The sequence below is a fragment of the Chiloscyllium plagiosum genome, chromosome 13 (assembly GCF_004010195.1).
Source record: "Chiloscyllium plagiosum isolate BGI_BamShark_2017 chromosome 13, ASM401019v2, whole genome shotgun sequence".
NCBI lineage: Eukaryota > Metazoa > Chordata > Chondrichthyes > Orectolobiformes > Hemiscylliidae > Chiloscyllium > Chiloscyllium plagiosum.
Genome location: NC_057722.1, coordinates 32,084,516 through 32,101,563, shown reverse-complemented (window position 1 = coordinate 32,101,563; position 17,048 = coordinate 32,084,516).

Genomic DNA, 17,048 nt, shown 5'->3' with positions numbered 1-17,048 from the left:
CCCTGGTGGTGCGGTCCGTTTGGAGGTGGCGGAAATGACGACGGATGATACGATGTATATGGAGGTTGGTGGGGTGGTAGGTGAGGACCAGTGGAGTTCTGTCCTAATTGAGGATGATCAGCCATGATCATAATGAATGGTGGTGCTGGCGCGAAGGGCAGAATGGCCTACTCCTACACTTATTGTCTATTGTCTATTCCCAAAGTTCAATGCTAGATCCAAAGCAACTTGATCCTTAATTGGTTCTTCAATGTAAAGCTCCAGAAGCTCATATTGTACAATTTCAGGAATTTATTTTCCACAACATTACTTCTGACTTGCTTAATCCAAGCTCAATGTAAATTGAAGTCACCCATTATCCATGTTACATGCAGTTCTGATTGATACCAGGCCAAAGATTACTCGTACAGTTTGCTGCCTAGAAATAGCCCCATCAATATTGGTTACCCCTTACTGTTTCGTAACTCTATCTAAACGAATTCACCTAATTCTACGTCTTCCCTTTCTTACTAATTTACAGATTTCATCCATTATAAATGAGGGCAGCCTCACTTTTTTTTATGCCTATTCCTCCTAAACACTAAATATCTTTGATTTTCAATCTTGGTCACATTGTAGCCATGTCTCCATGACAGTAATTAAATCATACCCAGTTATCTTAATTTTTACTTCCAAGTCATCAACTTCTTTTATGAGTGCCATGTGTATTTAGATAGTGCCTTTCATTTGTATTGCTCTCTCCTCCAATCCAATTGAATGCTTTGTCTGACTTCTACTTATTTACTACTTCTTTTAACCTTAAACCTAAGTTCCACATTAGGTTTCCATCTACTCAGAAACAGCCCCACTGCCTAAAAAATGGTCCATTAGGAGGACCTAACCTAAGGTCCCAATGTTGAATTCAATTACTTCAGAAACTGCCCACGTTCGATGAGTTTTCCATTTGTTTCATTGTGTCTACCCACCCCCTCCACCCACAGTCTTGATGAGTTTATACAATATCTGGTTTACTTCACACTTAGTAGAGAGGGCCAATCCTCTCTCTTTCACACCTTAATTGACACCCATCTTACGTCTCTTTGTTTTTCTTTCTTCACTATTAGCATTCCCTTTGTCTCTTGCATTGGGTCTCTACACCATCTGTCCTCTTACTCCTCCTCTGCTTCTGTCAAAATTATTAAAAAATATTGACACACCTTTCCATTCTGAAGAAGAGTCACACAACATTTGAAAAACTAACTCTTTCCCTCCCTCCACAGATGTTGCCAGACCTGTTGAGTTTCTCCATCATTCTCTGCATTTGTTTCATATTGCTATGTCAGTTTGCTATGTCAGTTAGCACAGACGCAAAGCCAAGGAGTTTGTCATGGTTGTCAACAGGCTTCAATCAAATCAATAGGGATAGCTCACCCAAGATATCTTGGCAAAATAAGTCATTAGCAGCCTCTTATACCTCTTAGCTCCTGCTCAGGATCCTCTTCGGACAAATGATAAGGAGCTGAATATTGTGTAGTTGACCCATCTTGACTCTTTCTGCCTTATTCTGGGCTGTTTTACTCATGGAATGAGACAAAGAGGAAGGTGTTACAGGAGACAAAATTGGGTGAAACAGCTATTTCTGTTTGTGCAGGTGGGATGGCTTCTGGAGCAATTGGTAGGCTGCACAGAGGGCTTACAGGGTTACTGGTGTCCAGGCTGGATTGGATGAGAATGAGTCGGGAATTTATTGTATTCATTTCTGAAGTTGGTAGAGCATCTAGCTTGGTGTGAGGTAGATCTAGTAGCACAGACAGTAAGTGTGAGGTATCAGAGAGAAGATAGTGGCACTTACTCTGCTGGAGTGGAGAAGAATATTGACCTTTTTCCTACATTGCTGAGCATTCCTCCAAATGAGACTGCTGTAACCTGGGTGGCAACCTTGGTCCAGAGTGGCATAGACTGATGTTATGACCTCCACACCTAATCCTGAGAGGACCATGCCCTCAAAGCGAGCCACAGATTTCCTCTTGTCTGCCATGTCTGGGTGAAATGTCAGTAATTGCACAGGGCAGTTCCAGACTGAAAGTGTTTGTCTGAGTGCACAACTACCTTCTAAATATGGTACTAGTACCAAGGATGCTGGTCAATTCTAAGATCTCTGGTAAGAGCTGCAGGAATAGCATGTGGTAGGATGGGCAGAACCCGGGATATGATATCCGCTATAAGGGCTGAAACACCAACTAACTTGATGAGATTGGTCTGATATGGGAAGAAAACCTGCTTAGCCTCATAGTGAGCATCTCTCCCCAAATGCAACCCAACCCAAACTTAGTCAAAAAAAACATAAGATTCAGCCCATTGTTTCAACATGCTGATTACCTGAGCCATGATATTTCTTGTATCTGCACATCTTGCATTATATTTTTGTTTTCCTCACATAGATCCATGTTGGACAGATGAGGGCAATCATGCTCTGGTTGGCCTAATGGTAATGAAAATGGCTGACAGACCCAAGATGATACAATGAAGGTTACCACCATGATAGAAGGCATTCACCAACACTGGGATCTCTTCATGGTTGCACACTAACTACACATCAATGGATTGCAGTCCCTATGATTCTTCCCTAGGTTCTTGTATCTCCCTGCATTGACATGGAGGCCCACAGAGACTCATATTGAAAGGTTTGGTGCTGGAAAAGCGCAGCAGGTCAGGCAGTATCCGAGGAGCAGGAGAATCAATGTTTTGGGCATAAATGTCAGGGATGTGGGTATGAGGTACTTGGGAAGGCAATAGATGCAGGTGGGGGTGTGGTGATGGTGATATGTCAGAGGAGAGGGTGGAGCAGATAGGTTGGAAGGAAGATGGACTGGTGGGACAGTTCAAGAGGGCAGTGGAGATTTGGGATCTGGGTTGAGATTGGAGAGGGTAGATGAGGAAACTGGTGAAGTCAACATTGATACCATGTGGTTGGACAGTCCCAAGGGGAGTTGAAGTGGTCGGCCAAGGGTGGTGGGGTTGTTTGGTATGTGTGTCCCAGAGATGTTTCCTGAAATGTTCCGTGAGCTGATGTCCTGACTCCCTAATGTAGAGGACCCACATCGAGAACAACGGACACAGTAGATGAGGTGTTTGGAAGGGCAAGAAAATCTCTGTCAGATGTGGAAGGATCCTTTGGGGACTTGGATGGAGGTGAGGGGAAAGGTGTGGGTGCAGATTTTAATATAACTTTATGGACATTCTCAGCACATCTGAAGCTTGCAATGATCTATGGAAGGAGGTAGCACAATATTGTGATTACCTCCTTGTTGAATTTGAGGCACCTCAAGCATTGCACCTTGGACAGTTAGATGTAGGAAAAATACTCTCTGAAAACCTATGCTGGATGTTGACTTCATTTTCCTTTTCCCTCTGCAAGGAACGTCCTCTTCCGTAGGTACTGTTTTACTTCTCATTTGCATTTCAGATCAGAGATACTACAGCTATAATAATCTCCATACCTGTTGTCGACTGGTGATGTGCAAGTGAACAAAAATCTCTGCCAACACTGAATTAATGTACCAATTCAACAAGACCACTCCATAATATTTCCACAAGCTTTGCAAAAGCAGAAATATGTTTTTAAAAATCTGTAATTTGAATGAGCGTCCCTTTATGCTGCCAAGGGTGAGGAAGCATGGGGTCATGAGTGTGGGGTGAGGGGAGGGTTCGGTTATAAACTGAATGTACATTCCACTGCACATTCACTGGGCCTGCACAGTTAAAATTGCAAACATCTCACGTTATTGCACTATCAATCCCTCAGAATCTGCCAGTTTAGCTTGGTGCAATACACTTGGCTGCTTGTTCCACATCCCATTAAATTTCCCTTCAGCAGAAAAGAACAACACGTATTATACATACCAAGTGTCCAATCTGCCACTGGTAATTAGCTGCCATTGCTGAACTTGAATACTACACTTATAGACTGCTCGCTGTGTACACCTGTGCAGCATCTATTGTGTTCTGATGCCAAATACAAAGTCTCAAAAGCATGTGCCAGCTGATTACTCAGCTGCAGGCAGCAATAACCTGCTCTGGTCCTTATCTGGGATATGCACATTTACACTCCCAGCATCCTGGTATTGAAGTAAGGAGAGAGAACCATGGCTAACATTCCTGTCTGAATTCACTTGTTAATTTCCTTATTACTGCCCTGTCAGAGATCAGTTAATACAACAGTGAAGGTACTGACTTTAGGACTTTCAGTGTCTACTGTCATAAATTTAATATAAGCCAGGAAGATGCCATCAACCCCCATACTTACAGTGACATGCTGTCACTGTTACCTGCAAGATGCAATGAACCAGCTTCTCTGCATGGCTTAGGAAACACAAGCATTCTCATCACCTGCCAGCTCTGTTCTCCTCTCTTCTACTGTAGACTCAGAAACATGAGGCCCATCGTGTCTTTGCCAGTCAAAAAAGATCTAATTATACTAATCCCATTTTTTAGTTTGCAGCCAGTAGCCCTGAAGGCTATGGCAACACAAGTGAATATCTAAGTACTGCCTCAATGTTCTAAGAGTTTCTGGTTCAGCTATTCTTGCAGGCAGAGAGTTCTACATGCCCATTACTCTCTGGGTGAAATAATGTTTCCTCAGGTCTCCTTATAACATTGTTATATAACAGAGTAAATCCCTCTGCTAATTTAAACCAGCAACACAGAAAAGTTTCACCCCGTGTTATAATCTGTTAAAATTCGAGAGGTCAATCGCTATCCCAGAGGTCACCATTTAAAGTAAAAAGTTAACAACTTTATTCTTTAATTCCAACAGAGACTATTAAAAACAACTATTTACAACTCCTTTCTCTTAAACCTATCTTTTACCTCCCACTATACAATACTAGTCCAATTAAAAATCCCGATTAAGATTTACAAAAAACAAAATCATGTTTCAAAATCAGTCAGCTTTGCCGACTCTCCTTTGTAGATTTTTCTCTGCAGATTCTCTCCAGGTTGATGTTGATGTCCTGCTGTGCAAACCCCTTCCACAGACAGGTACCTTTCTGAGAGATTTTGAGTTAGCAGCCCACATTTGTTGGTCTTTTGGCAGTTCTCCCCTAACTGTTCAAAATGGCTGGTTTTATACCCCAAAACATTGGATCGTTTCATTAGTTTTAAAATTATCAAAATACTAAGTTCAAATTTGATTGGATTCTGTTATCTTGGGGCATAATTTATGCCCCTGATTGGCTGAATTTGAATGTTTTTGTTCCATAGCAATGCAGCTGCACTATTGGTTTCGACCAAGTGTTACATTGTTACCTTGTTCAGAACACTTTGTGCTGTGTCAGGCAGTCCTTGCTAGTTTTTCAATTCTCTTAAAGGTACAGTACCTCTACACATTCATAACAACATTCAGCGTTTTACATTAAATTCATAACCCCTGGTTATTGACCCTTTTACTAATGGAAAAGTGTTTTCCTTTCCACGCTATCTATGCCCTACAAAACCTCCTTAGTTCTATCAGGTTCCTGCTCAAAATTTGTGATCCTTAAGAAGACAACCCAGGCCGATGTAATTTTTCCTCAAAGCTCAAAACTTCCAGTCTAGGCAGTATCCTGACAAATATTCTCTCCACCCTCTCCCTTGAAATTCTATCTATCTAATCAGAATGTGGTGACCAGAACTACATTCAGTACTCCAGTGGTGGCCTAACCAGTGTTTTATACATTTCCAACATAACTTCCCTACTCTTGTATACTTTCCTTTGGCTAATCAGGATAGATATTCTACTTGCCTTATCTTACCTGCCCTGCTATCTGCAGAGGTTTGTGGATCTACTCAGTACTCTGATCTCAGTACTTTCTAGGGTCTGATTATTCATTATTCAATCTCCTGCCTTGTTGGCCTTCCCCAGGTACATTATGTGATACCTTTTCAGATTGATTTCCATTTGCCACTGTCTTGCCCACCTGACTAATCCCTTGATATCCTCCTGCAGTTTACAGCTATCTCCTTTGCCATTTACCACTTCATCAATTTTTGTGTCATCCACTATCTTTTTGATCATATTCCTTACATTTAAGTCCCCATCATTAATGTGTACTGGCAATAGCCAGGGAACCTACACTAAGCCCCATGGAATAAAATTGGAAACAGATTTCCTGTCACAAAAAAAAACCCTTGACTAACATCCACTGCTTCCTGCCCCTCAGCCAATTTTGGGATCCAATGCGCCTCTTTGTCTTGGATCTATAGATACTTTCTTGACCAGTCTGCCATGACAGACATGATCAAAAGCATATCTTATCCTGAACAAATCCATGCTGACTATTTCTGATTAATCAATGTCTCAAGTGTAGATATATTCTATCGCTCAAAATGATTCCTAATAACTTTTCCACAACCAAGGTTAGATTGACTGGCCTGTAATTTTCTGGTCTAGCTTTCCTCTCTTTTTTAATAATGGGACAATATTATCATTCCTTCAGCCATCTGACACCTCTCCTGTAACAAAAGAGGATTTGAAAATTACTGGTTAGGCCCCTGATAACATCTCCTTGCCCTCCCCGTCAAAACATTTGAGTACACCTCATCAAGGCCAGCATTTTTTCACTTTTAAGGCTAATAAATCTCCTTGTACCTCCTCTCTCCCTGTCTCTGTTAATTTCTTCTATTTCACAGTTCTCCTCCCTGATATCTATAGCTGCATCATTCTTTTCCATTGAGGATTATAGCTACGTTTTCTCGGCCCAAACACAGATTACATCTATGGTCCTTAATTGGTCCTACTCTTGCCTTAATTATTCTATTGCCATGTTTTTCCTATCCATGCACCTCATACCCTCTCTTGGATTTCCTAATTCCCTCTTAATCTGCCCCAGCAACTTCTTTAAGACTCCTCTCGGAACTCTGCAGTATTGAGCCATAGCATGTGCCATAACTTTCTCTTTCTTTCTTAATCATCATGTTACATCCCTTGACAACCAGATTTCTTCAGTCTTGGTACAACGCTTTGTCCTTATGTGGACACATTTGTCCTATAACCCTATGTCAACGTTTTATCTGTAGATATCTGCTTCCAGTCCATGTGGGCCAAATCATATCTTATCTTAATAAAGTTGGGATTTCCTTAGTTTAGAACTTCCATTTCTGGACCATCCTTATCATTTTCTACACCTATCCTAAATCTAACTAAACTATCGTCACTATCTCCGAAGTGCTACCCTACGGATATGCTTCCCATCTGCCTGGAATCATTTGTGAGTAGCCCTTGTTAGGTTTTCACTATACTAATTTTAAAAAATTCATCTTGAATTAAATTATAGAAATTTCATTCCTCCCTGCCTCGCACACTGAAACAATTCCAGTTGATATTTAGATTGTTAAAATCCCCTTTCATTATGGATTTGTTATTCTTGCACTTGTTTGAAATTTGATTATATATTTGATCTACTATGACCACAAGGATTGGTGCTGGTTCCACTACTTTTCGTCATTTATATAAATGATTTGGATGTGAGCATAAGAGATATAGTTAGTAAGTTTGCAGATGACACGGAAATTGGAGGTGTAATGGACAGCAAAAAAGGTTACCTCAGCTTAAAACGGGATCTTGATCAGATGGGCCAATGGGTTGAGAAGTGGCAGATCGAGCTTAATTTAGAATGCAAATGTCAGCAAGACTTATACACTTAATGGTAATGTCCTAAGGATTGTTGCTGAACAAAGAGACCTTGGAGTGCAGGTTCATAGCTCCTTGAAAGTAGAGTTGTATGTAGCTAGGATAGTGAAGTGGGTGTTTGGTATGTTTTCCTTTATTGGTCAGAGTATTGAGTACAGGAATTGGGAGGTCATGTTGCGGCTGTACATGACATTGGCTTGGCCACTTTTGGAATATTATGTGGTCTCCTTCCTATCAGAAGGTTGTTGTGAAACTTGAAAGGGTTCAGAAAAGATTTACAAGGATGTTGCCAGGGTTGGAGAATATGATCTATGGGGAGAGGTTGAATAGGCTGGGGCTGTTTTCCCTGGAGCATAGGTGGCTGAGGGGTGACCTTATAGAGTTATATATAATCATGAGGTGCATGAATAGGATAAATAGACAAAGTCTTTTCCTTGGGGTGGGGGAGTCCAGAACTAGAGGGCATAGGTTTAGGATGAGAGATATCAAAGGGGAAAGATATAAAAGAGACCTCAGGGACAACTTTTTCATGCAGAGGGTGGTACATGTATGGAATGTGCTGCCAGAGGAAGTGGTGGAGGCTGGTACACTTACAACATTTAAGAGGCATTTGGATGGGTATATGAATAGGAAGGGTTTGGACGGATATGGGCCAGGTGCTGGCAGGTGGGAATAGATCAGTTTGAGATATCTGGTCAGTGTGGACGAGTTGGACTGAAGGGTCTGTTTCCTGCTGTACATCTCTATGACTCTATGATTCTACATCTCCCTAATTCTTCGATGGCCTGTAGTGTATACCCAATAGCATAACTGCCCCTTTTGTGTCTTTGATAGTTTCTGTATCACCTCATTTAATGACCCTTCCATGATATTATCCTTCCTCATGACCATACCTGATTCTTTGATCAATATAGCGTCAACTCAACCCACACCTCCCTTCTATCCCTGTTTCTATCTTGTCTGCATTCCCATAACAAGGAATTTGTTACCTGCAAGAGAGATGGCGTATTGTGTAGCGTGCATTCAGAAGATGTGTCTAGCCAAGCTGGAAATACCTGGGATCAGAGAAGAGTGGGTGTTTGAGGATGATATGAAGTATTTGGATGTTGGCCACGATCCTGTTTTCTAAATCATCCTCAAACATTTTAGAATAGATTAGTTCCCATTGAACCTAACGTCTTGAGTCCAAAATCAGGCATTAGTTTTCAAATTATTTTTTTCAAGGAACTTTTACTGAATGTTGATTTTCCACTTAATTCTGTGCAAAAATCTATTTTCCCTCTTAAAAGTATGAAGTAAATTATAGAATTATAGAATCCTTACAGAGTGGAAGCAGGCCATTTAGCCCATCGAGCCCACCAGACCCTCTGAAAATCAGCTCACCCATTTGACCTTCTGATTTGACATCAGGGCTGGCATTTTCGAGCTCAACCTTTCACCAGCAGAGGGGACTCACACCAGAGCTATTTAAATGCATCATCAGATTAGTTACTCAGTGTACAATTTTCTTAAACTGTCTGGGGAATATGTGGCAAATGCTCAAAGACTTTATCGTGATTTCAAAGTTTCTGCGGAAATGACTTGTGCACAAAAATGGTACAACAGTAGGCATTCCCTTTGGAAAACAACTTAATAAGGAAAATGAGAAAAAATAAGCTGTCAGAAAAGGAAGAAGGAAAGGATGGCTGGATTTTAGAAGGAGGCGATATCCATATAAGTGTTCAAGGGCCAGTTCTCCTTCATAGACCTCAATGAGAAACAGTGTCTGACATGTTTATGTTTAAATTAAGTTGTTATTGAAATCTGCCACATGTTACAGGCACAACTGAAAACTCATGAGTAATACAAAGATTGCATTGCCAGTGCCTGTGAGGATGATCTTAGCCATCAATTTCATGTTTCTCTTCAAATCAAACAAAAAAAAGGCGTGGAGTGAGAAAGAGCTTTCATTTGTGTAGCAGCTTTCATTAACTCCCAAAACTCTTCAGAGTCAAAAGGTTGCTTAAAATTGAAGATGCTTCTCTACGTAATTAAGCATGGTAGCCATCTTCATACAGGCATGCCCCACAAATACAGTGATATCCTTTCAAATACAAAAGATGATGAAGTATGCATGGGACATGCTTTCAAGTGGCACAATTTATGACTGAACAAAGTAATCCTTGACAGGCAGCTTCTGCTACAAGTGTTAGAAATGAAGTTACCAAGTGTGATGTGACGTTTCTGATTTAAATACCTTTTATTTTTGAATTTATATCTTTGAATTTTGAAGTAGCATATGGAGTTTGTGTGACTCTGAATGGGTTTCTTGATTAACTTTTAAGTAATTCTGTAACCATGGTTATGACCTTCAGAAAAAGAGACTGAGAGAGATAGTCTTTGAAGTTAATGCTTTTTTACATAGGATTGAACTACAAACAGTGTCATACATTTAGCTATTAGACCAAAAATTCTGTTATCTTTTGGGCTTAGGGGAAATGCCCCTGGCCTGAAAACCTTTTTTTTAGTTTCAGTATTGCAGTTTTGCAGGGTTTTTTTGCTGAAGCTGGCTGTGTCGAGCAGTTCATCCTTAAAAGAACAAACATGGTTTAGGATTATTAAAAATAGGTTACCTCATTGTAAGGTGTTTAATAACTGTTTCATGCCAGAAGTGTTTACTTAAGATCCTGAAACGTTTATTTGAGGCAGAGAATATTTAAGCTTAGTTATGCGATGAATCCCACTGATCCTTTGGCATCAAGATCCCAGCTGTCTTCTGATTATTTGCAAGCCTACTCCCTGAGGTTTAAGAGCTGCAAATTTGAAAAGCCTAGTGGGTATGCCTAATCCTAATGTGGTGTCAAGAACTGAAACCAGCAAACATTGTGGTTCACAACCTGGATTGAAAGTTCATCAATGTTATTAGTTTATGAATTTTTATGGCATTACTGGGCTATTAAAATTGCCCCCTAGGTGATACTATACTTGGGAAAAAGTGAAGGATTTATTTTTCATATTTTGGACCAGAATTTTAAATGGCTAAAGAACACTTCAAAATATTAACTTACTGTTCTGCAAAATCAGATAGCTGAATATTGTCTGTATTTACATCATATTTTCACAAATCACAAGGAAAATGCATAGAGATATTTTGGTAAGCGAATGGTCCAGAAATGGGAGACCTGGTAATAAAAAAAAATTACTGACAATGAGAAACAGAAACACAAAGAAGTTTTAGGTTCTATTCATTGACACATAGAAATGTTTTTAACTTCTTAGTGAAGATTGATTTATTTTTGATAATAAGTAATATCTGATCTTTGTCTGCACCCTGCAAATCATTTGTTGTCTTTGTAATTGTGCTGACCTAGTTTTTCCATCCTATCTAGTATTTAAACTTACTATAATAACACCATGTCTCCATAATAATTCAAAAACTGGTTGTTAAGAATATTGTATTGGTGCAGCACAAACAGAACTACACTGGAGAGAACACAGAAATTGCATTGCAGGTTTAGGCACTTGAAACTTCCATTAATAAATTATTTTGGAAAAAGCAAATGAATCAAACTTACTTCAGAGACATTAACAAAAAAAAAACATCCCTCTGTACATGGTTAGCTAAGAAATGAGACTGTAACTGGTTTTATGCCAAAATGAATTCCACTTTCCATTTCAATATTACTTGGAAATTTTAATTTCGAATAAAAAGCAATTCCATCAGCAAACATCAGCTCTCATTCATAAATTATTCTACTCTCTACAATTCAATGTCAGCTGAATTTCTGGCTTGTTATTTTTACTATATAAAGCAGAACCAGAATAATTAGTGGTAATGGAATGGCACTTTGGTAACATCTGTCTGTGTATTCTTGAAGGATGGTGAGCAGTGACTTGCCATCCATTTGGCATTTAATCCAGTGTGGATCCCTCTGCAGGGGATCTGTGGACAGGAAGGCAACAATGTGGATCATCAACCAATTAGATTGAAGAGTCATCATTTAGCCATACAGTGTTCAACCAGAAGCATGTACTCACAGAGTCACAGAATTGTTATAGTGCAGAAGGAAACCATTCAGCTCATCGCATCTGCATTGGATCCCAGGTCATTTTAATTTTGTGCCAATCTCTTTCCTTTTTCCCCATAGCCCGGCACATTTTTCCTCTTTAAATAATCATCCAATGTCCTTCAGAACACCTCAGTTGAACTAACCTCCACCACAGTTCCAGGCAGTACATTTCACACCCTGACCAATTGCTGCATGAAAAAGATTTTTCTTACTTTGTATTTGCTTCTTTCACAAAACATTTTAAAACTGTGCCCTTTGGTTCTCAACTCCTTTATGAGAGGGAATCATTTCCCATTAGGTACTCTGTCCAGACCATTCAGAATTTTTGAACCTTCTATTATATCTGCTATTAGCCTTCTCTCCAAGGAATACAATCCCCACTTCTCAATTCTTACCACACAATTGAACTGTCTCATCCCTGGAACCATTCCCGTAAACCTTTTCTGCACCATCTCACTGCATTCATATCTTTCCAGAACTGTATACAATACTCCAGCTCAAAATGAAACAATATAGGAGAAAATATATAAATTAGATTTAACTTGAAATCAGAAGGTCAAATAAAAACAGAGGCCAAAAGCAATAGTGGGAGAATAAGAGAGCCAGAAACAAAAATCATTTATAAAAAATTATTATAAATCTTCACATTCAATGTGTACAAAATTGAATGATTGTTTGAGACTGATCATGCTGTTGAAAGTTTAGTTAAAATTGTATGCACCAACCCTAAATTTTTCTGTCATTATTAGTGGATACCTTGTAGCTAATTATGACATCTTTCCCCCTTTACATGGATCTAGTGCTGAATCAACCAGCAACAGATGAGAACAGGTAAGTAATTTGGAAAGAAATGTATGGCCGTGGACTAAGAATCCAGAGACCTAGAACAACACTTTTGGGACCAGGACTCAAATCTCACCAATGTGGTTGGTGGAATTTTATTTCAATTAATAAATTTAGAATATAAAGCTAGTCTCAGTGATAGTCCTATGAAATTATCATCAATTGTCATAAAATACTCAGCTGGTTCACTAATATTCTTCAAGGGTATAGACTCTCAGCAATATGATAGATTCTTAACTGCAATGTGAGAAGTGGCTTAGCAAGCCAACCAGTTCAAGGGCAATTAGGGATGGGCAATAATTATTGACTTGACCAGTGGCAGCTACATCGTAAGACAAAGGAAAAGAAAATTGTGCATTTGGTACTCCAGATGTTTCTATCTGATTTACTCTGTAATTATGGTGGCCTCATTGTTATTATCACACAAATTCCAGAACAAAATGCTTCGACATTTTGACTAGATTCCATGGTTATTTAATTTTTTCTTTAAAATGAGATCAAAGGCCATATGGTGAATGATTTTTTAACCCAACTTTGTTATTTGAAATGCAGCAACTAAAACAGTAAATATTGACATAGTTCCCCATGCAGGAGTTAAACTGCCTAAATATATCTGTCAGAAACTGAAAAACTGCTTCATCGATAAATTGGTGTATCTTGCATGTAGCATCCCAATGCAATTTTAAAATTCAGTTTACTGGCCAACCCTCAACCTCTATAGGATTTTGATGAGAAGAGAGGGAGATAAACAAGACTTCATGATAGCAAGAGTTGAATGGAAAGCAAATGTCTGAAGCATAAAATACACATAATATTATGAAATTTCTGTTTTATGAAGCCCGCATGTGACAACAAAATGCTCTTAATAGCAGTGGTGATAGGAAAAAAGGAACAGGAGAGTCTATAGTTCCACTGAAAATGGGAGGTGCCATGGTGTGAGGAGATGTAAGATGCAATAGAGTGGATGTTTGAACAGGAGAGAGACAATCTAATGCCTTATATTCTGAGGAAAGCTGGAGAAATGAAGTGTTTCATGCATTTGTGCTAATTTAGTGAGATTGGTGGAATAGTTATTGCACTGGATCCAAGCCATCGTCATTCTTGGAGCTTAAAATCTCTGCCATAGATTACATTTTTTAAAGTGTAAAAATATAAAAATTAGCATGAAAACAGAAATGACATCCATACAATATTGCAAACCATGCAATACCTCTTTAGCTGATTAATACAATGCCCTGGGTCACTTCTAATTATATCCTATTGTTAGTTGCCTCTTTGTGATAAGATGATGACTAACTATATAGAAAATGAAATCAAACAGCAGCTTGTACAGCTGATAAATTCCAATAAATTTCACGCCAGTAACAAAGAGTGTGAAGCTTCTTTACTGTCTGAATATAAACTAATTTGATATTAATCACTAAATTGTTGAATGATGCTATATTAATGATGAAAAGTTTCAGCTTTCCATATCCCTGTTGTTGTCTAGTCTACTGATTATCGTGATTAATCTGAAAAATGTACATGGAGTTACAACATTGTCTGTTAATGTAACTACTTACTAAAAAATTACTTGAGCCAGCCGAATGAGATCTTAATTCTTAATTTCACAATATCATTGGCATTTCAGTCTCCAATTTCCTCCCACTCAAGTTTGATCAAGTTTTTGTGCTGAGGAAGTTTTTTTTTAATCAAGGAATACATGATGAAGTTAGAAAACATGGATTCTCAGCACCAGTGATCATTGAAACAAAGGAAATGGGAGCAGAAGTTAACTATTCAGGCCGTCAAACCTGATCTAACATTCAAACATTTCAGGCTGATTTTCTACCCCAAAATCATTTCCCACACAATCCCCATATTCCTGATAATATTCTGAAATTTATTGGTTTCACCCTTGATTATACTCAATAACTGAACCTTCAGTGCCTTCTGAAGCAGACAAGTAAAGCTTTTTCCTCACTGTTATCAGACTTTTGAATGGTCCTCACAAATGTTAATGTTGATCTCTCCTTACTGCATTCTTCTCTGTGGCTATAACACCGTATTCTACAGTCTGCTCTGCTACCTGATGCACTTTGCATGATATGTTCTGCCTGTGTAGCTCGCAAAGTACACTTTTCACTGTGTGTCTGTACATGGGACAACATTAAATCAATCAATCAACTGAGTGAAGAAACTCCCTCTTATCTCATTTTCAAAAGGTATGCTCTTATTCTGAAACGGTGTCCTCTGTTCCAAACTGACAGAGACATTTATCTATTATATTGAGCACTATAAAAATTCTGTATGCTTCACTGAGATTAACCTATCATAGATAATAGAATATTATCAACTTTGTAATATATATATATTAAAGACTTACAATATGTTTACTTAAAATGCAAAAAATATCAGAAAGAAAGAAAGCATAATATTCACCATTTAAATTATAAGAATTTATTGCCAAAATAAAACAAATGACATGAAAACTAATAACTACACTCTATCTAAAATATCAGTATGTTAAAGACTTTAAAAATACAATGAACAATGCTTCCACTTTAAGCAAACTTTCTTTGTTCAAGTTTCTTTTTACATCCATCTAAATAATACATCCAAAACTTAAATCAAATATTTTCCAAACTATTGATTACTCACATGGTCTGAGTACTGTTTTCAAGGTTTGTGTTAGGGTTCAGAAATCTTAGATCTTATGCTTATTTTTGACAATGTTTTCCCTTCAAATGTCCTTCAAGCATCCCATGCTTGTATAATCACATTTCAACATTAGCATTGCTAACATCTTGAGCAAAGAAATTAGAGTCAAGTTTTCCTGAATTTAATGTTCTTACCAATAACACCTCAGAAACTATGTACCCTGCTTCTGTGGTGTCCATCACATCTGATTCTAGCCCTATCTCAGTTCGTACAGTTCCCAGACAACTCACTACTCAGTAGAGCATCTCTTGCGTCTGCACCATATAAGGACTGGCAATCCAAAGCTGCTCTGCTCATTCATGGATGTTTCCAGAAGATGTTTGAAAAAGGGAAGATGACACTGTGATTCTTTAAAAGAGACTAGGAAGTCATGCTTGAGGAAGTGGTGCAAAGGAAATGAATTCTCTTCCTGGAGGAACAGTGGAGAAGCCTGTGACATCAACACACTTGCAGCTTGGTCTGAAGTCACCACCCGGTCAGTGGCATCTTGATGGTTTGGAAGAATATTGAGCAGTGCCATAAGGAGGTCAATGACCTTTACTACTTTACTAGGGTTAATGCCACATTTCTCTTTGCAACCTCACACTCATTCTGTCTCTGCTGCTATACCCACCTCTCACCAAGGCTCTTGCTTTACTATTCTCACTGCTGCCTGCAACATCTTTTTCACTCAATGTTGCTCAACCCCCAACATGCCGTCACTCAGTATACAGTACTCCTCACCATCTTTCGCCCTACTGCACCCAGTTTCATCTCACTTAATTCCTCCTTTCCACTCTTCACAGAATATTGTCCATAACAGGGCAGAGAGAGGACACAATTCTAATCTTTGAGGGAGAAAATCAGGGTTGAAACTTTATTGCTGGAACAGCACAGCAGGTCAGGCAGCATCCAGGGAACTTCACAGAATATTGTCCATAACAGGGCAGAGAGAGGACACAATTCTAATCTTTGAGGGAGAAAATCAGGACCTTGTCCATAGGGATGCCACCAACCAAGTAACCATCACTCTTCTTTCTGCTATAACTGTCACAGTAACACTGTTGCTTGTCTTCTTCATTGCTCTACCCCTCTTACATTCGCTCTTTGGTCTTGTAAGTAGTTCCAGTATCTCCACTACTACTAGTGGGCAGGGAGAGGAGCTTTTGACGAGATGTAAAGAAAACATGTTTCACTCACAGGGGAGTGGGAATCTGGAACTCACTGTCTGTAAGAGTGGTAGAGACAGAAATTCTCATAACATGAAATAAATATGTAGATGTACCCTTGTGATGTGAATACATATAAGGCTATTGGCCAAATGCTGGAAAATAGGATTATAACAGCTAGGTGGCTGTTTTTGACTGGCACATGTGGAAACCTTAGGCATTAACCTGCTTTGTGAACATATCCTAGTCCAAGCTCTTTTAATCATATCACTCAGGCCCAGGAATCGCTCCACCAACAGAGGAGGTGAAGAAGCAATGTATTGCAACCTGAAAAGATTCACCTAGCTGGTCAAGTAGCAAAAGTATTTCCAGGTTTCCATAGTATACTCAGGTTACTGCAACTGATCTCTTCACAACTTGGACCAAAGGACCTCATTTAGTGCTGAGGATGGCTCGGATCAGCACATTCAATCTTGTCATTACAGCTAGACAGATCTTTATTCACACAGCTGATATGTTTAGAAATGTGATAACAAATTTACATTGAAATGTTACTTGTGCTACCTGCATGCCTTCAGAAGGACTTCTTCATTCTTTCCTTCTGATGACATCTTGATGCAGCCCTGGGGTCCACAGATAGGGTGGAGGGAGCTGTCCTAC